Source organism: Callithrix jacchus, chromosome 15, assembly GCF_049354715.1.
Source record: "Callithrix jacchus isolate 240 chromosome 15, calJac240_pri, whole genome shotgun sequence".
NCBI classification, from domain to species: domain Eukaryota; kingdom Metazoa; phylum Chordata; class Mammalia; order Primates; family Cebidae; genus Callithrix; species Callithrix jacchus.
Genome location: NC_133516.1, coordinates 85,792,472 through 85,810,555, shown reverse-complemented (window position 1 = coordinate 85,810,555; position 18,084 = coordinate 85,792,472). Strand labels below are relative to the sequence as shown.

The 18,084-nt window shown below is 38.5% G+C and overlaps 1 long non-coding RNA gene across 1 annotated transcript; it reads left to right on the top strand.

Moving 5' to 3' along the window:
• The first annotated feature begins 2,277 nt into the window (after positions 1-2,277).
• LOC144579443 (uncharacterized) lies at positions 2,278-14,407 on the top strand. The gene is made up of 2 exons (XR_013526980.1): positions 2,278-2,398; positions 12,483-14,407. It is a non-coding gene; the product is annotated as an uncharacterized LOC144579443 (long non-coding RNA).
• Positions 14,408-18,084: the final 3,677 nt, after the last annotated feature.

Here is an 18,084-nt window from a genome sequence, read left to right as displayed (position 1 = left end):
GTATTTCCTTTGACTCAACAATTATATATCTAAGAACTTATCCTACAGATACTCACCAGTTTCTTAAAATATATGTGTAAAGAGGTTCATTGTAGCATTCTTTGTAATAGCAAAACAAACCATACAATAAAAACAAAAGCCATGGAAACAACTTCATCTGTAAAAAGAAACAGATTAAGTCACTATGCACTGATTAAAATGAATGAATATGCCATTTATAAAGTGTGCTTAATGTCCTGGTGACACTGTTGTGTTAAAAAAACATCCAATTATGTAACTGGGAACAGTTTGATCTCGTTTCTGCTTTTTTCCTCTTAAAAAATGTAAATTTCATATGAGTTTATATAAACAAGACAAAGCTAAACAACACTTTAGTTCATACAACATCCCTGATAAGTACTGTTTGGGACCATTCAGTTGCCTCTAATTAAGAACCTAAACTTTAAGGCCAACCAGTAATTCCCATCCCCATTTGTACAAATCTAACTTATTCAGCTTTAAGAATACCCTGTTGTCTCTTAACTCATCCAAGTATGTTTCCTCTTGAACATTTCCAGGGACAAATGAGAGCACAATACACACAAGTACACTGGATGAAATATTTATATCGGAAAACATATGAGTGTTATAGATCAGTGGGTGTTATATAATGGAGAAGATGCCTAAACCACAGTCTATAAATACCTGCAGTTTTAAGTACGCAGGTAAATGAGGAAAAAGTAGAATCTATCATTTCCATCAATATATTAATCCTACTGAGTCTTTCCATACAGTTCAGTTAATTCCTAAAAGTCAAGAACGTTCAAAGGTGGAAGATTCCAAGAAGGGAAGTATTTTCAAGTAACATATGCTGGCTTATATATTTCTTCAGTATTACAAGAAAGAAAAATATATTTTTGTATTTGAAGGGATTATGGGTAAAGCTGTAGGGAAGTCAGTCCAGCAATGCCTTAGGTCACTTCACATGAGAAGAGTGGAATAAAGGGGATTTGACTGTTGCTTATTATCATCTCTGCTGTGTTTATGCCATTTTCCTATCTGATATTCCCAGGTAGCATAAATTTGCCATAAATTTTAGGTTCTGGAATACACAGGTTCTGAAATTTGCCAATTTGCTGCCTACTGATTTGGACAAGTTACTTAACCCTCAAACTATGAAATATACCATAATCCTCTCATCTATAAAATGTACCATAAAGCCCATGTCCTTGGGTTGTTGAAAGGATTAAACTACATGAAGAATGCAAAGTGCTTAGCATGGTGCCTCACACATAATAAAGAATTAGAAGATGCTGTTTTTATATTCTTACTTTCTAATCATCTATTAGAAAATTGCCGTCTAATGTGAAGTTTGTCTGATGTCTTTTTCTTTTATTTCTACAGCTAGCACCTATATAAATTAATCCTGAAACTTGACAATTCTACATCCCCTTGTCCTTTCACGTAGCTGTTGATCCTGCCAATCTCCCATAACAGGGTAAACAATCACAGGGTACAGACTATGCACTTTTTTTTTCTCTAAGCAGTATCTGTTACATGCACACACAACAAATGGCCAACAAATAGTGTTGCTTTAGCTCTCTGACAGCTAGAGAGATGCAGCACTTCCAGGTGGTAATATTTACTGCCTGAATCTTACAACTGAGTAACTAGTTAACCAACCATCCAAAGAAGAAAACAACAGGCTGATTAGAACTTATGTTAACAGTTCCTGTGGGTCGATCTCAGAATTCACCTTCTCACTCAATTTGTTTAACTGCTTCTCTAAGAGAGACACTGGGGCTACATGTCATAATTTCCCTTTAATATATGGGCTGCTGTACAAATGATGCAATCAGTGAGGAAGAAGCAGCTCACTTTCTCAAGCTTTTTAAATATCATACCAAGAGATGAGTCATCTCTGCTGGGAGATATATAACAAAAAAATTATAGAATATTTACAGGATATGAATATAATATTTACATAGGGCATTTCACCCAGTTATAACCACTTGTACATGCGCATTGTACCACTAATATTAAAACATTCATTTAATATTTAATAATTAGCAGTAAGGCTATTGTAGTAATATTTCTCCATAAGGATCCTTCTCATATTTCTAGGGAAAAATGAATAAACTATGTGTCTAATTAAAAATTCTTATCGCCTCACACATCAGACACCAGTTTGATTTCTCCTTTCAACTGCAATGAGGTCACACTCCTGCATTTGTGACATAGCAGCAGGTTGCCATGGAGATGATAGCTTTATCAGCAACTCTGCTTTGCAATGACTTCACAGCAAGGTTACCAAGAAGCAGATGGGCTGTGAAGGAGACAAACCCTCTTGTCTAAACACAAATAGCACTGATAATTAATTAGCTGAAGCAGCAGGGGAAATTATGAAAATGTGTGAAAGGTAAAATGATTTCTATTTATTACAGATTTGATAGTTTTATTCCTCATGCCAGAGGAAGATCACATCCTTCTCCACCTTGGGAAGGTTGTATGATATACTGACTCTAGTACTAACTGGTTTGAGTACACTGGTGCTCACTTTCTAGACCCTTGATTTCTTGGTTAAGAAAGCAAAGTAAGTATAAGAGGTATTTTTAGCAGCTCTGAGTGAGATTCCAGCAATTCCATTATTCTTGCATTCATTGTGATCCAGTTTCTGAAGTTGTAAGCTAAACTGCAGGTGTCATTCAATTGATGGGATTTGGGAAGGGGTGGAAACAACTTCCAGTGTTCCTGAAATCACATCATGGTTCTCTCTGGCATTGAAGAATTTTCAACCACAGGATAATAAAGCTTTAGTTATAGAAATGACTTTGCAGACTGTCCTTGTCCAGGGTCTCTGAACAACTAGGTTCTTCAAATGTTTTTAATAATCAGCTCATATTCATTCAAGATAAAACTGAATAGTTTAACATGATTTAGTGAAAATTTTTAAAATTATACTTTAAGTTCTGAGATACATGTGCAGAACGTGGAGGTTACATAAGTATACACATGCCATGGTGGTTTGCTGCACCCATCAACCCATCATCTACATTAGGTATTTCTCCTAATGCTATCCCTCCACTAGCCCCCCAACCCCCAATTGGCTCCCGTATGTGATGTTCTGCTCCCTGTGTCCATGTGTTCTTATTGTTCAACTCCCACTTATGAGTAAGAACAGGTTTTCTGTTCTTGTGTTAGTTTGCTGAGAATGATGGTTTCCAGCTTCATTCAAGTCCCTGCAAAGGACATGTACTCATTCTTTTTATGGCTGCATAATATTCCATGGTGTTTATGTGCCATATTTTCTTTACCCATTCTATCATTGATGGGCATTTGGGTTGATTCCAAGTCTTTGCTATCGCAAACAGGGTTGCAATAAACATACATGTGCATGTGGCTTTACAGAATGATTTATAATTTGGGGCATATATAACAAAAAAATCACTGGTATATTTGATCTAGTTTTTGGATTGCTAGGTCAAATGGTATTTCTAGTTCTAGATCCTTTAGGAATCACCACATTGTTTTCCACAATGGTTGAACTACTCTATACTCTCAACAACAGTGTAAAAGTGTTTCTCTTTCTCTACATCCTTTCCAGCATCTGTTGTTTCCTGATTTTTGAATGATCACCATACTAACTGGTATGAGATGGTATCTCACTGTGGTTTTGATTTGCCTTTCTCTAATGACCAGTGATGAGCATTTTTTCATCATATGTTTGTTGGCCAGATAAATGTCTTCTTTTGAGAAGTGTTTGTTCATAACCTTTGCCTACTTTTTGATGTTTTTTTTCTTGTAAATTTCATTAAGTTTTGTAGTTTTGGATATTAGTCCTTTGTCAAATGGATAGCAAAAATGTTCTCCCATTCTGTAGGTTGCCTGTTCACTCTGATGATAGTTTCTTTTGCTGTGCAGAAGCTCTTTAATTAGATCCCATTTGTCAGTTTTGCCTTTGTTGCCATTGCTTTGGGTGTTTTAGTCATGAAGTATTTGTCCACTCCTATGTCCTGAATGGTATTGCCTAGGTTAATTTCTAGGGTTTTTATGGTTTTAGGTCTTACATTTAAGTCCTTAATCCATCTGGAGTTAATTTTTGTATAAGAGTACAGTTTCAGTTTTCTGCATGTGGCTAGCCAGTTTTCCCAACACCATTTATTAAATAGGAAATCCTTTCCCCATTGCCTGTTTTTGTCAGGTTCATCCAAGATCAGATGGTTGTAGATGTGTGGTGTTATTTCTGAGGCCTCTGTTCTGTTCCATTGGTTTATATATCTGTTTTGGTACCAGTATCATGCTGTTTTGGTTAGCCTTGTAGTATAGTTTGAAGTCAGGTATGTGATGCTTCCAGCTTTGTTCTTTTTGCTTAGGATTGTCTTGGCTATATGGGCTCTTTTTTGGTTCAATATAAAATTTAAAGTAGTTTTTTCTAATTCTTTGAAGAAAGTCAAGGGTAGCTTGATGGGGGTAGCACTGAGTCTATAAATTACCTTGGACAGTATGGCCATTTTCATGATGCTGATTCTTCCTATTCATAAGTATAGAATGTTTTTCCATTTGTTTGTGTCCTCTCCTATCTCCGTTAGTAGTGGTTTGTAGTTCTCATTGAAGAAGTCCTTCATATACCTTATAAATTGTATTCCTAGGTTTTTCATTCTCTTTGTAGTAATTGTGAATATGAGTCCACTCGATTTGAATCTCTTTGTCTATTATTGGTGTAGAGAGATGCTTGTGATGTTTGCACATTGATTTTGTATCCCGAGACTTTGCTAAAGTTGCTTATCAACTTAAAGAGATTTTGGGCTGAGAATACAGAATTTTCTAAGTACACAATCATGTTATCTGTAAACAGAAAAAAATGTGACTTCCTCTCTTCCTATTTAAATATCTTTTATTTCTTTCTCTTGCCTGATTGCCCTGGCCAGAACTTCCAATACTATGTTGAACAGGAGTGGTGAGAGATGGTATCCTTGTCTTGTTCTAGTTTACAAATGGAATGCTTCCAGCTTTTGTCCATTCAGTATGATATTTTCTGTGGGTTTGTTATAAATATCTTCTATTATTTTGAGATAAGTTTAACAAGAATTTTTAGCATGAAAGGGTGTTGAATTTTATTGAAGGCCTTTTCTTCATCTATTGAGATAATTGTGGTTTTTGTCTCTGGTTCTGTTTACATGATGAATTATGTTTACTGATTTGCATATTTTGAACCATCCCAGGAATGAAGCTGACTTGATCATATTCAATAAGCTTTTTAATGTGCTGCTGGATTTGGTTTGCCAGTATTTTACTGAGGATTTTTGCATCAATGTTCATCAGGGATACTGGCCTGAAATTGTCCTTTTTAGTTGTGTCTCTGACAGGTTTTGGTATCAGGATGATGCTGGCCTCAAAATATGAGTTAGGGAGGAGCCCCTCTTTTACTATTGTTTGGAATAGTTTCTGAAGAAATGGCACCAGCTCCTCTTTGTACTTTTGGTAGAATATGTCTGTGAACCAATCTGGTCCTGGATTTTTTTTGGTTGGTAGGCTAGTAATTACTACCACAATTTCAGAAATTGTTATTGGCCTATTCAGGGATTCGACTTCTTCCTAGTTTAGTTTGGGACGGTGTAGTATGTGTCTGGGAATTTATCCATTTCTTCTAGATTGTCTAGTTACTTGCATAGTGGTGTTTATAGTATTCTCTAATACTAACAGAAGTTCATATCCCTGAGGGATCAGTGGTAATATCCCTTTGATCATTTTTTATTGTGTCTATTTGATTCTTCTCTCTTTTCTTCTTTATTAGTTTGACTAGCAGTCTATGTTGCTAATCTTTTAAAAAAAAACAGCTCTTGGATTGATTTTTTAAGGGGCTTTTATGTCTTTTTCTCCTATAGTTCTGCTCTGATCTTAGTTACTTCTTGTCTTCTGCTAGCTTTTGAATTTGTTTGCTCTTGCTTTTCTAGTTGTTTTCATTGTGATGTTTGGATATAGATTTTAGCTCTTTCCTGCTTTCTCTTGTGAGCATTTAGTGCTATAAATTTCCCTCTAAACAATGCTTTAGCTGTGTCCCAGAGATTCTGGTACATTGTGTCTTTGTTCTCATTAGTTTCAAATAACATTTATTTCTGCCTTAATTTTGTTATTTACGTAGTAGTCATTCAGGGGCAGGTTGTTCAGGTTCCATATCACTGTGCAGTTTTGAGTTAGTTTCTTAATCCTGAGTTCTAATTTGATTTCACTATGGTCTGAGAGACTGTTTGTTATGATTTCCATTTCTTGCATTTGCTGAGTAGTATTTTACTTCCAATTAAGGGGCTGATTTTAGAATAAGTGCTATATACTGCTGAGAAGAATGTCTATTTTGTTGATTTGGGGTAGAGAGTTCTGTAAATGTCTATTAGGTCTGCTTGGTCCAGAGCTGAGTTCAAGTCCTGGATATCCTTGTTAATTTTTTGTCTCATTGACCTAATATTGACAGTGCAGTGTTAATGTCTCCCACTATTATTGTGTGGGAATCTGAGTCTCTTTGTAGGTCTCTAAGAACTTGCTTTGTGAATCTGCATGCTCCTGCATTGGTTGCAGTATATATTTAGGAGAGTTAGCTCTTCTGTTGCATCAATCCCTTTACCATTATGTAATGCCCTTTGTATTTTTTTGCTCTTTATTGGCTTAAAGTCTGTTTTATCAGAGACAAGAATCGCAACCCCTGGTGTTTTTTAGTTTGTTTGTTTTGTCTTTGTTTTGTTTTGTTTTTGCTTGGTAATTATTCCTCCATCCCTTTATTCAGAGCCTAAGTGTATGTCTGCACATGGATGTATTTCCTGAATACAGTACACCAATGGGTCTTGACTTGTTATCGAATTTGCCAGTCTATGTCTTTTAGTTGGGGCATTTAGCCCTTTTACATTTAAGGTTAATATTGTTATGTATGAATTTGATCATGTCATTATGATGCTAGCTGGTTATTTTGCCTGTTAGTTGATGCAGTGTCTTCATAATGTCAATGGCCTTAACATTTGCTTTTTGCAGTGGCCAGTGCCAGATTTTTCTTTCTACATTTAGTGCTTCCTTTAGAAGCTGTCTTAAGGCAGGCCTAGTGGTGACAAAATTGCTCAGTCTTTGCTTGTTTGTAAAGAATTTTATTTCTCCTTCACTTATAGAGCTTAGTTTGGCTGGGTATGAAATTCTGGGTTGAAAATTATTTTCTTTAAGAATGTTGAGGCTGGGCGCCATGGCTCATGCCTGTAAACATTTTGGGAGGCCGAGGTGGGTGAATCACAAGGTCAGGAAATCGAGACCATCCCAGCCAGCATGGTGAAACCCTGTCTCTATTAAAAATACAAAAATTAGCTGGGTGTGGTGATGTGTGACTGTAGTCCCAGCTACTCAGGAGGGTGAGGCAGGAGACTCCCTTGAACCAGGGAGTTGGAAGTTACAGTGACTCGAGATTGCACAACTGCACTCCAGTCTGAAGACAGAGCAAGACTCTGTCTCAGAAAAAAAAAAAAAAAGAACGTTGAATATTGGCCCCCACTCTCTTCTGGCTTGTAGGGTTCCTGCAGAGAGATCTGCTGTTAGTCTGACGGGCTTCCCTCTGTGGGTAACCCGACCTTTCTCTCTGGTTGCCCTTAACATTTTTTCCTTCATTTCAAACTTGGTGAATCTGACAATTATGTATATTGGCATTGCTCTTCTTGAGGAGTATCTTTGTGGTGTTCTCTGTATTTCCTGAATTTGAATGTTGGCCTATCTGCTAGGTTGGGGAAATTCTCCTGGATAATATCCTGAGGAGTGTTTTCCAACTTGGTTCCATTTTCCCTGTCACTTTCAGGTACACCAATCAAACATAGGTTTGGTCTTTTCACATAGTTCCATATTTCTTGGAAGTTTTGTTCATTCCCTTCCATTCTTTTTTCTCTAATCTTTTCTTCACTCTTTGTTTCAGTAAGTTGATCTTCAATTTTTGATATCCTTACTTCCACTTGATTGATTCTGCTATTGATACTTGTATATGCTTCATGAGGTTCTCTTGATGTGTTTCTCAGCTACATCAGGTCATTTATGTTCTTGTCTGAACTGGTTATTCTAGTTAGTAATTCCTCTTTTTTTTTTTTTTTTTTTGAGACAAGTTTTGCTTGTTACCAAGGCTGCAGTGCAACAGTACAATCTTTGCTTACCACAACCTCTGCCTCCTGGGTTCAACCAATTCTCCTTTGTCAGCCTCCTGAGTGTCTGGGATTACAGACACCTGCCACCATGCCCAATTATTATTTTTTTTTTTGTATTTTTAGTAGAGATGGGATTTCTCCAAGTTGGTCAAGCTGGTCTCAAACTTCTGACCTCAGGTGATACACCCACCTCAGCCCCCCATAGGGCTGGGATTACAGGTATGATCCTCTAATCTTTTTTCAAAGTTCTTAGCTTCCTTGTATTGGGTTAGAACATGCTACTTTATCTCAGAAGAGTTTGTTATTGTCCACCTTCTGAAGCCTAATTCTGTCAGTTCATCAAACTCATTCTCCACTCAGTTTGGTTGCCTTGCTGGCAAGAAGTTGTGATCTTTTGGAGGAGAAGAAGTATTCTGGTTTTTGGAATTTTCAGCCTTTTTGTACTGGTTTCTCCTCATCTTTGTGGATTTATCTACCTTCGGTCTTTGATGTTGGTGACATTCGGATGAAGTTTCTGTGTGTACATCCTTTTGTTGATGTCGATGCTATTCCTTTCTCTCTGTTAGTTTTCCTTTTAACAGTCAGGCCCTTCTGCAGGTCTGATGGAATTTGCTGGAGGTCAGCTCCAGGACGTTTGCCTGGATATCACAAGCAGAGGCTGCAGAACAGCAAAGACTGCTGCTTGTTCCTTACTGTGGAAGCTTCACCCAGAGGGGCACCTGCCAGATGCCAGCAGGAGCTCTCCTGTATGAGGTATCTGTCCGCCCCTGCTGGGAAGTATCTCCCAGTCAGGAGGCACAAATGTGAGGGACCCACCTGAAGAGGCAGTCTATCACTTATCAGAGCTCGAGTGCTATGCTGGGAGATCTACTGCTCTCTTTAGAGCCAGCAGACAGGAACGTTGAAGTCTGCTGAAGCTGCACCCACAGCTGCCCCTTCCCCCATCTGCTTTCTGCCAGGGAGTTGAGAGTTTGATCTGTAAGTCCCTGATTTGGGAGGCAACCTTTCTTTCAGAGATGCCCTGTCCAGAGAGGAGGAATCTAGAGAGACAGTCTAGCTGCAGCAGCTTTGCCAAGCTGCAGTGCACTCCACTGAACTTCCTGGTGGCTTTGTTTACACTGTGAGGGGAAAACCCACCTACTCAACCCTCAGTAATGGTGGATTCCCCTCCCCCCACCAAGCTCAAGCATCTCAGGTCCACTTGAGACTGCTGTGTTGGCAGCAAGAATTTCAAGCCAGTATATCTTAATTTTCTGGGCTTCATGGGGGTGGGATTTGCTAAGCTAGACCATTTGGCTTCCTGGCTTCAGCTCCCTTTCCAGGGGAGTCAATGATTCCGTCTCACTGGCATTCAAGGTCCCACTGGGATATAAAAAAAACTCCTGTAGCTAGCTCATTGTCGCCCAAATGGCCACCCAGTTTTGTGCTTGAAACCCAGGGCCCTGGTGATGTAGGCACCAAAGGGAATCTACTGGTCCGAGGGTTGTGAAGTGGGAAAAGTGTAGTGTCTAGGCTGGAGTGCAGTGTTCTTCATGGCACAGTCCCTCACGGCTTCCCTTGGCTAGGAGCGGGACGTCCCTGACCCCTGGTACTTCCCAGATGAGATGATACTGCACCCTGCTTTTGGTTACCCTCTGTGGGCTGCACCTACTGTCTAACCCATCCCATTGAGATGAGCTGGGTACCTAGTTGGAAATGCAGAAATCACCTGCCTTCTGTGTTGATCTTAATGGGGGCTGCAGATTGAAGCCGTTCCTATTTAGCCATCTTAAAATATGACCTTCTGTACTTCAAATTAGAATGTAAACTCAACGTGATGACAGTACTAAATAAATCTTAAGCTCTAATTGACTGCTCTATGTCTCAGTACAGCTATAATGGGAGAACAGTTATTACTCGGTTAATGTAGTATATTGGGTGTGAAAATATTCTCAAGCATAGGGTCTTGAAAAAATAACAAACGAGATACCTGGTAATGAAAAGGTTGGGAATCCATAATCTATTCCAAAACTTTACAAACATGAACAGACAATAATGATTCACATTTCCTAAGTGCTTGCTGTGTTCCAGGCACTGAGCTAATATCCTTTTACTCTACCTCTTCCCCGACAAAAACTTGAAGGAGAGATGGATTATTTTCCTCACTCTACGATGAAAAGGACTTTAGTAAGGCTTAGAAACTTTAAACATCTTACACATTTAATATTTGTCATGAAGAGGTTATGTGACTTTCGTAGATGCCATGACAATCTAAATTATTCTAATTTTCCAACTGATTGATGTATATTACCACCATTTTATACTTTTTGCTACTTTGTTTTAGAACAGTCCTGTTAAGGAGAAATGAGTATATTATTCATCTCTTTCTTTCTTATATATTACCCACTTGTTAGGTAAAATCTCTGATGAAAGCACATTTTTCCTTTTTAATAAAGACAGCAGGACATAGCTTTCCTGCTATGGTACCTGACCTCCTTTCTCCACCTTAACTGAAACGCATCCTCTGTCTCTGTCTACTTGGTAGAAAGCACTAAGGGGGAGATGATGTATAATTACTTGTCTGGTGGGGTTTTAAATTATGTGAACAACTGTCTATCTACAAAAAAAGTGTAGCTATCCATTCTTTCCTCAGTCAGTATATGATAAGAACTTTGGGAAGTGAAAAGAATTTTGAGGTGGTTTAAAATGAATGACCTAGAGAGTGAATGATTTATGTCCACTATCTGATTTTCTCTGAGGAACTGACTAATTTCCCAAGCCTGCAAACAAAGAACATAAAATAAACAACAAATTTCAAAGATGAAGCTAAAAACACTCCAGAATCAGAAAGGGTATGTTCAGTCTGAGCCAACCGTCACGTCTTTAACCCTTCCATCTGTTGATATATATTAGAAAAAGAAAGAGAAAAAAAAAAAACGAAAACAAAACAAAAAAAAACCACATCAAGTCTGTTAGCTGGGTAATTTGATTTTCATGTTATCATGCTATCTGTCAGGCATGCTTACCTCTTTCTGTGTGTAAGCATTGAGGCTGGCAATTAACCCTATTCCCTTTAGCAATCAAATTTGTTTGGGACTTCACTCAAAGCCATCTGAGACTGAGCACTCTGCTAATGACCTGGGCTGGGCTTGACTAATGCAGAGGTGCAAAGGATGGCAGGCAGAATGGTGCGGGCTTTTCTCTCAAAAAATATCTTTATGTGTAACTCATTAGACCAAACAGAAAAACAAGGTGGTTGGAGAGATTATTGAATGGTGTTTTAAAAGTTTTGTTTCAGTTTTCTTTCATATTCTCCAGCTTTACTGAGGCGTAACCAAAATAATCTTTGTGATATTTCATGTGTTCTTTATTATCTTTCTCTACATTTCTGTTTTCCCATATCTCTTTTTGTCTCATACTAGAAAATTATTTTTGTTATAAAGAAAAACACTGAAATCTTCATTAAAGATGTAAACCAGATTTGGGGGAGGGAGGATTCTACAATGTCTCCTCAGAGGCCCGTTTGTCAGCTGTTGAGGATCGCTTTTTAATGTTATAAGAAAAGCATAGCCCTGAGATGTTTGACCAACATGGCTCTCAGATGAATGAGTTCAGAGATTCTCATGTTTTTCATGGGTGTCCAATCTCTTGGCTTCCCTTGGCCACATTAGAAGAAGAATGGCTGTCTTGGGCCATACATAAAATACACTAACACTAAAGATAGGTGATGAACTAAATAATAATAATGAAAACCTCATATGCAGCCATAAAAAATGAGTTCGTGTCCTTTGTAGGGACATGGATGAACCTGGAAACCATCATTCTCAGCAAACCGACACAAGAACAGAAAATCAAACACTACATGTTCTCACTCACAAGTGGGTGTTGAGAACACATGGACACAGGGAGGGGAGCATCACACACTGAGGTCTGTAGCAGGGGACGAGGGGAGGGACAGTTGGGGGTGGGGAGTTGGGGAGGTATAACATGGGGAGTAATGCCAGATATAGGTGATGGGGATGGAGGCAGCAAACCACATTGTCATGTATGTACCTATGCAACAATCCTGCATGTTCTTCACATGTACCCCAGAACCGAAAGTATGTGACAATAATATAACTTCACCAATATTAAATAGTTACTGAAAATTAAAAACAAAAAAAAAAACGAAAAAAATCTCATGTTTTAAGGAAGTTTACGAATTTGCGTTGGGCCACATTCAAAGCCATCCAGGACTGAATGCAGCCCATGGGTCACAAACTGTACAAGGTTGTTTTAGTGCTTTAATCCACTTTAACTCACAGTTTTGATTACTGGACTGATAAGATTCTGAATTACTTTCTACCTCTGTCTACCCCAAATCAGCACAGCTGTGAGTCATGTGAAGTCGTCCTACTCCAGATCTGGTCAACTTGCCAGCAGCATCTCCATCACCTAAGAGTTTTGTTAAAAATGTACAATGTCAAGCCCTACCTCAGATACACCAAATTATAACCTCATTTCATCGTGATCCCCAGTGACTTATATATAAACTAAAGACTGAGAAGCACAGGCCTTTGCCCTCCTGTCGACAAATGGCAAAAAAAAAGAGGAGTGGCTCAGAGGTTGGAGTAAAATAACTCTCCTGTGGCGATAGAGAAAAAAGTGTGGAGGGCAAAGAGGGGTGTCTGTGTATATAAGTGTGTGTATGTGTAAGAGAGAGAGAGATGAAATAAGTTAACAAGATTCACCAGCATAACCAGCCCTGCCTAAAAGTCATCAGCACACTCTGGATCTCAGCTGCTAGGACTTACTCTTAATTGACTACTGGGCACCAGAGATGTTCAAAAAATGTCCTAAGTAGCAGGAAAATAACCCGAACTTTTGTCCTTAACCCAAACATTAGGTTTGACAGACGTAGTCTTCCTGACTTTGCCCTCACTGGCCAAGAGTAAGGAAGCTCACTAAAAGTTCTCAAGATTATTTGAAGCATGATTTCAGCCTTTCAGCCATACTATTCTACAAAAAGCGATACAGATCTCTCTTGATCATTTGGCATTCTTTATATTCCATCATCACACATAAAACTGTTGATTTTCTGGGTTAGAAGAAACCATTTTTTAAAAGTATAATATCTTACCTGATATTGGAATCCCTGCCATAATATAGCTAGCCATTGCCAAGCTATGCTTGGAAAAAATAAATGAAGGAAAACTCAAAATTCATGCTCATATGCTACTGAGCATTTAGTGACACTGCAGCTACCGTATGTGAGAAGGCAGCATTCCACTGATAACATATATCACCCTCCTTTATGTGTGGCATGCTCCTCTTAAAAACAGTTAAGCTTCAGAGCAGAAGTGCAGGACAAAAAAAAAAGTCCCTTCATAAACAAATCCTTTTGCCTAAGTAAAATAATATACAGTACTCATAAAATTGGTAATTAGAGCCCAGCCTGAGAAAAATATCCTAATAATAATGGCAATTGTAATGGCAAGAAAGACTTACTGTTCCAGAGAAAATATTTGCTATTATTGTTATTGTTATATTATAGTGGGTTACTTGCTAAGTGATTGGGCCTTTGCTGTAACTAACTAAGCATACTTAGAAAATGCTCCCCTGAAGACATTTCTTCAATTAACATAGAAGACTGACAGATCCCACAGCCTACTGCCAGGTACCAACTGACTGCCTCCCTGTAATAACTATTTGTTTTCTGGTACTAATCATGTTGTGCAAACTGTTGGCCCCTGCCATTTGGTGATAAGGCAGATGGCATTTCAGTGCGCCCAGTTGTGCTGCTCACCAGTCCCACCTCCCACCCTTGGCCTTTTCCATTCTCCCTTCCCACCCATCCTGTCCCTTTCTCCTGCCTATAATGCAGACACAGATCTGGGACTACATGTTCCTCTAGGAAGATGTTGAATAGCACATTGGCAATGAACGAGCACATTGATGGGACCTCTAGAACAGCAACTACAGGATGAGGCATCCCTTTGCCATGTATCTTGACATCTCCCCTTCTCAAAGGAAAGCTGTAAGTTCACAGCATGAATTAGCATGGCCCCAACACAGACACAGATTTAGGGTCATAGAAGGCCAAAGTGGGTAACATGGTGATTAAAAATAGTCAAAGTCTCAAAAGCAGGGGAAATTGTACCAGGGTGCTGGAGAGGGAGGGGAACTGGCAGTAAATATGATGAAAACACATGAGTAGAAAAGAACACTGATATATGTGTGGTACAGCAAGCATATCATTAGTCATATCAGGGAACTCCAGGACACAGTGACAGTTGATGACTGAAGTATAGATTCCTAACCCTACCTTTTTACCCATAGCTCCTCTGTCTTGTTTGGGGGTATGCTTAATTTTTGGCTTCTTGCATAACTTTCATCATTCTGCTTCACTCAATGAAAGGCCCACAAAAAATCAGGCATAGAGAGAGGGATGCATTGTGGTTGCAACCACTTATATTAAAGTTCCCAAATGTACTTGGTACATTCACATCTCTACATGTCTAGACACACTATTCTGCCATCTCGGTGGAATGCCCTTCACATTCTGAATTATCAACACTCATTTTGAAGACCCCAGTTCTTGCATGAAGCTTTCTATTCCTGACCAGAGCACAGACTGTGCCCTCCTCAGGCAGTGTTCCTTTCACATTCACTTGTTGCTTAGCTAAGTAAGAGCAGACCCTTCACACAACACTCTCCATGCCATAACCTAAAGGGTTGTCTATTCCATCTTCTACTGCTACTCAAGACCTATGTTATGGACATATTTTACTAGCCCACATATTTCCCTTCCATCTGTGCCTTGTCTTTGCACTTTCTGTCAGAAATTCATTTCTTATGAGTTCAGAAATCAAATATTCCATCTGTTAAAGACAATCGCTGAAACCATTTCCTTCTTGAAAATGCTATAGGAAGTGATATATCTCTCTGTTAAAAGCGATATCGCTTATAGTATCTGCATACATATCAGATTCTTTGGAGACATTACAAATTACTTGATGGGAGGCGCTCTTAAGACTTTCCGATAAGCCCCTGTAGAATTTTATTTTTCCTCTTGAAACTCATAGTTTGCTTCATGTGATGAAAACCATTTCTAAGGACACTTTTTAAAAAGAGGTTTATATAAGAAATTTAGAGCAATGTGAAATAAGAAAATCTTTTTTAGCTTTAACTTTAAATAAAGTTACTTTCCACTGCAAGGAGTTAAAAATTTCTTTCCAATTTCCAAGGAATCCAGGAGTGCTGATTTTATCAGTGGGAAATAAGCCAGCAAGGAGACCACAGACACAGGACAAAATGCTCACTTTAGGAGCACAGAGAGGTGTCATGCCACTCAATCATTTCTGCAACTGGTAAAGTGGACAGTATTGGAGAAATGTAAGGCCTAAGAAGAGTTTTGTTAAGAAAGATTTGGATCTTAAAGATAACAGTGTGAGAAGTACTTCTGAACCACAACTCAGTCTCAAGCTAAAACTGATTACCTAAATGAGATACATTGAAAATGGAATGTTTGCAAAACTGAAGAGTACATACTTTATTTGTGATGGAGTTTTTTTTGCTCTGTCACCCAGGCTGGAGTACAGAAGCACGATCTTCATTCACTGCAACCTCTGCCTATCAGGTTCAAGCAATTCTCCTGCCTCAGCCTCCCGAGTAGCTGGGATTACAGGCACTCGCAACCACACCCAGCTAATTTTCATATTTTTAGTAGAGATGGGGGTTTCACCATGTCGGCCAGGCTGGTCTTGAACTCCTGACCTCAAGTGGTCCACCCACGTTAGCCTCCCAAATCCTGGGATTATAGACGCAAGCCACCACACCTGGCCTGAGGTGTACATACTTTAGGATGCTCAGTTACTAAAACATAATTTGTCTTTTAAGTATCTGCTTGGAAAGCCATATATCACATGTTCTCACTTATAAGTGGGAGCTAAGCAATGGACATACAGAGTGGAACAATAGACATTGGAGACTACAAAAGGTAGGAGAGAAGAGAGGGTTGAAAGATTACCTACTGGGTACAATGTTCACTGTTCCGATGACAGGTATACTAAAAGCCCAAACTTCACCACTATGTAATATATGCGTGTAAGTAATCTGCAGCTGTACTCCCTAAATATATATTTTTAATGAAATAAAATATAATCAACACTTAAAATAAATTTAGTTTCGATAAAAAAATAAAAAGTACTGAGTACCTGACACTGATACTGGGAGCAAGCAATTTTAGAGTTGGGAACTCCTTTCAGAGGAAAAGAAGAAAACAAGAAAAAAATACAGAAAAGAAGAAAAAATATTATAGAACCCTGAAAAAAAAAAAAACCAACCAACAGAAATCAAAACCAAGAAAACCGAATCATAAGACAACCACACAGAAGACTGGCAAAAAAATATTTCCATTCTCAGTGGCAGAAAATTCCACTCTAACTGCCACCATCCAAGTTTAGACTACTATCTTTTCTTGCCAGGGTCAATGCAGTCATCTACTAACAAGTTTCCCTAAACTCTGCCTGGCTCCCTGTAAGTGAATAGATAAGCTAGGTGACTGAAAACTTTTTTTTTTTTTAATGAAAAACCAGCTTATATCATCACCATCTCCTATATCCTATTCCATTCTTTCAATCACCTAGCTTATCCATTCACTCCCTGAAGACTTATTCAGCCTTTATAGGCCCTATAGGCATAGAAATAAAACAGGATGAGTTACCCCTAACCCCTATCCCAGTTCCAACAGCTTATCTATTAGGGATGAAGTCCAAATTTCCTCAATATGCCATACCAGGCTAAAGCAATCTAGAAATGCTTATCTCTCCAACCTCCTGCCCACTTCCCCTTGGCTTCTCCACTCCATTCTTACTTTTACCAATACACTCATACTTTTGTTTCTCTATTAGCATGCTCCACATTCTGATTCCCATTTTTCTCATAAGAGGCTTTTTGTGCTAAAATACCTTTCCTCTCCCATCTTTACCTACATTCCCCTGGCTAACTGCTACTTCTCTCCCGTATTCCCTTTATCACTCTGTTTGCTTTGTATGTGTCTGCTTCCTCCACTGGACTGATAGCTCCCTCAAAGAAATCTAGTGCTATTCATTGATAGGTAACTCCGTTACTCAGCACAGTGCCAGATTTATGATGGTGCTCAATTATCATCAATTGAGTGAACCAACTAAAGGTTGACTGTGTGTGGCTGGTTTCTACTATACTAAGAGGGGTAGTATTTCTGTATTGTGCCTGAGGTTAGGGAATTTGTTTGGTTCCTACCTCTTCCAACTTTGTGAATATTTATTGAATGAATAAAAGAAATGATAGATTCAACCAAAACAAACAAAAAGAAACTCAATGTTAAAGCTATGTCTAGGTCAGGCGCCCTGGCTCATACCTATAATCTCAACACTTTGGAGGCTGAAATGGAAGGATTGAGGTCAGGAGTTGGAGACCAGCCTGGGCAACATAGCAAAAACCTCCTCACTCATTTTTTTTTAAAGGTAATAAATAAATAAATAAATGTCCACACAAGTATGACTGCAATCAGAACTGAAACTGGATGACAAGCATGCTTTTGACCAAACAGAAATCTGGAACTTTCTCATGAGAATTTTCTAATGGGATTAGTTACCTTAGGAAAAAAAATGATAATTTTTTAGCCCATTTTTGTATATTCCAATTTCCCTTCTCCTCACCTGGCACAGTAAAGGCACCAGAGTTGAAATTGTGAGAACCTTTTTACTTTTACATCTGAATTATAAAATATCACATTCACCTGCCTCTTCCAGACACAGGCAAGATTAATATTAATGTTTAAAAGGGCCTTCAGAACAGCAGTGGGATGATTTAAAGAGAATAATCAAGGACTGCATCTTAGTAAATAAATCCAAGGTCCAATTTGTTTAGTCTTTCACCCACATTTTTTAAGGAAATTTAATATTCTTTTTAAAAAGCAAATCAATACAGCTTCTAAACTGCTGAC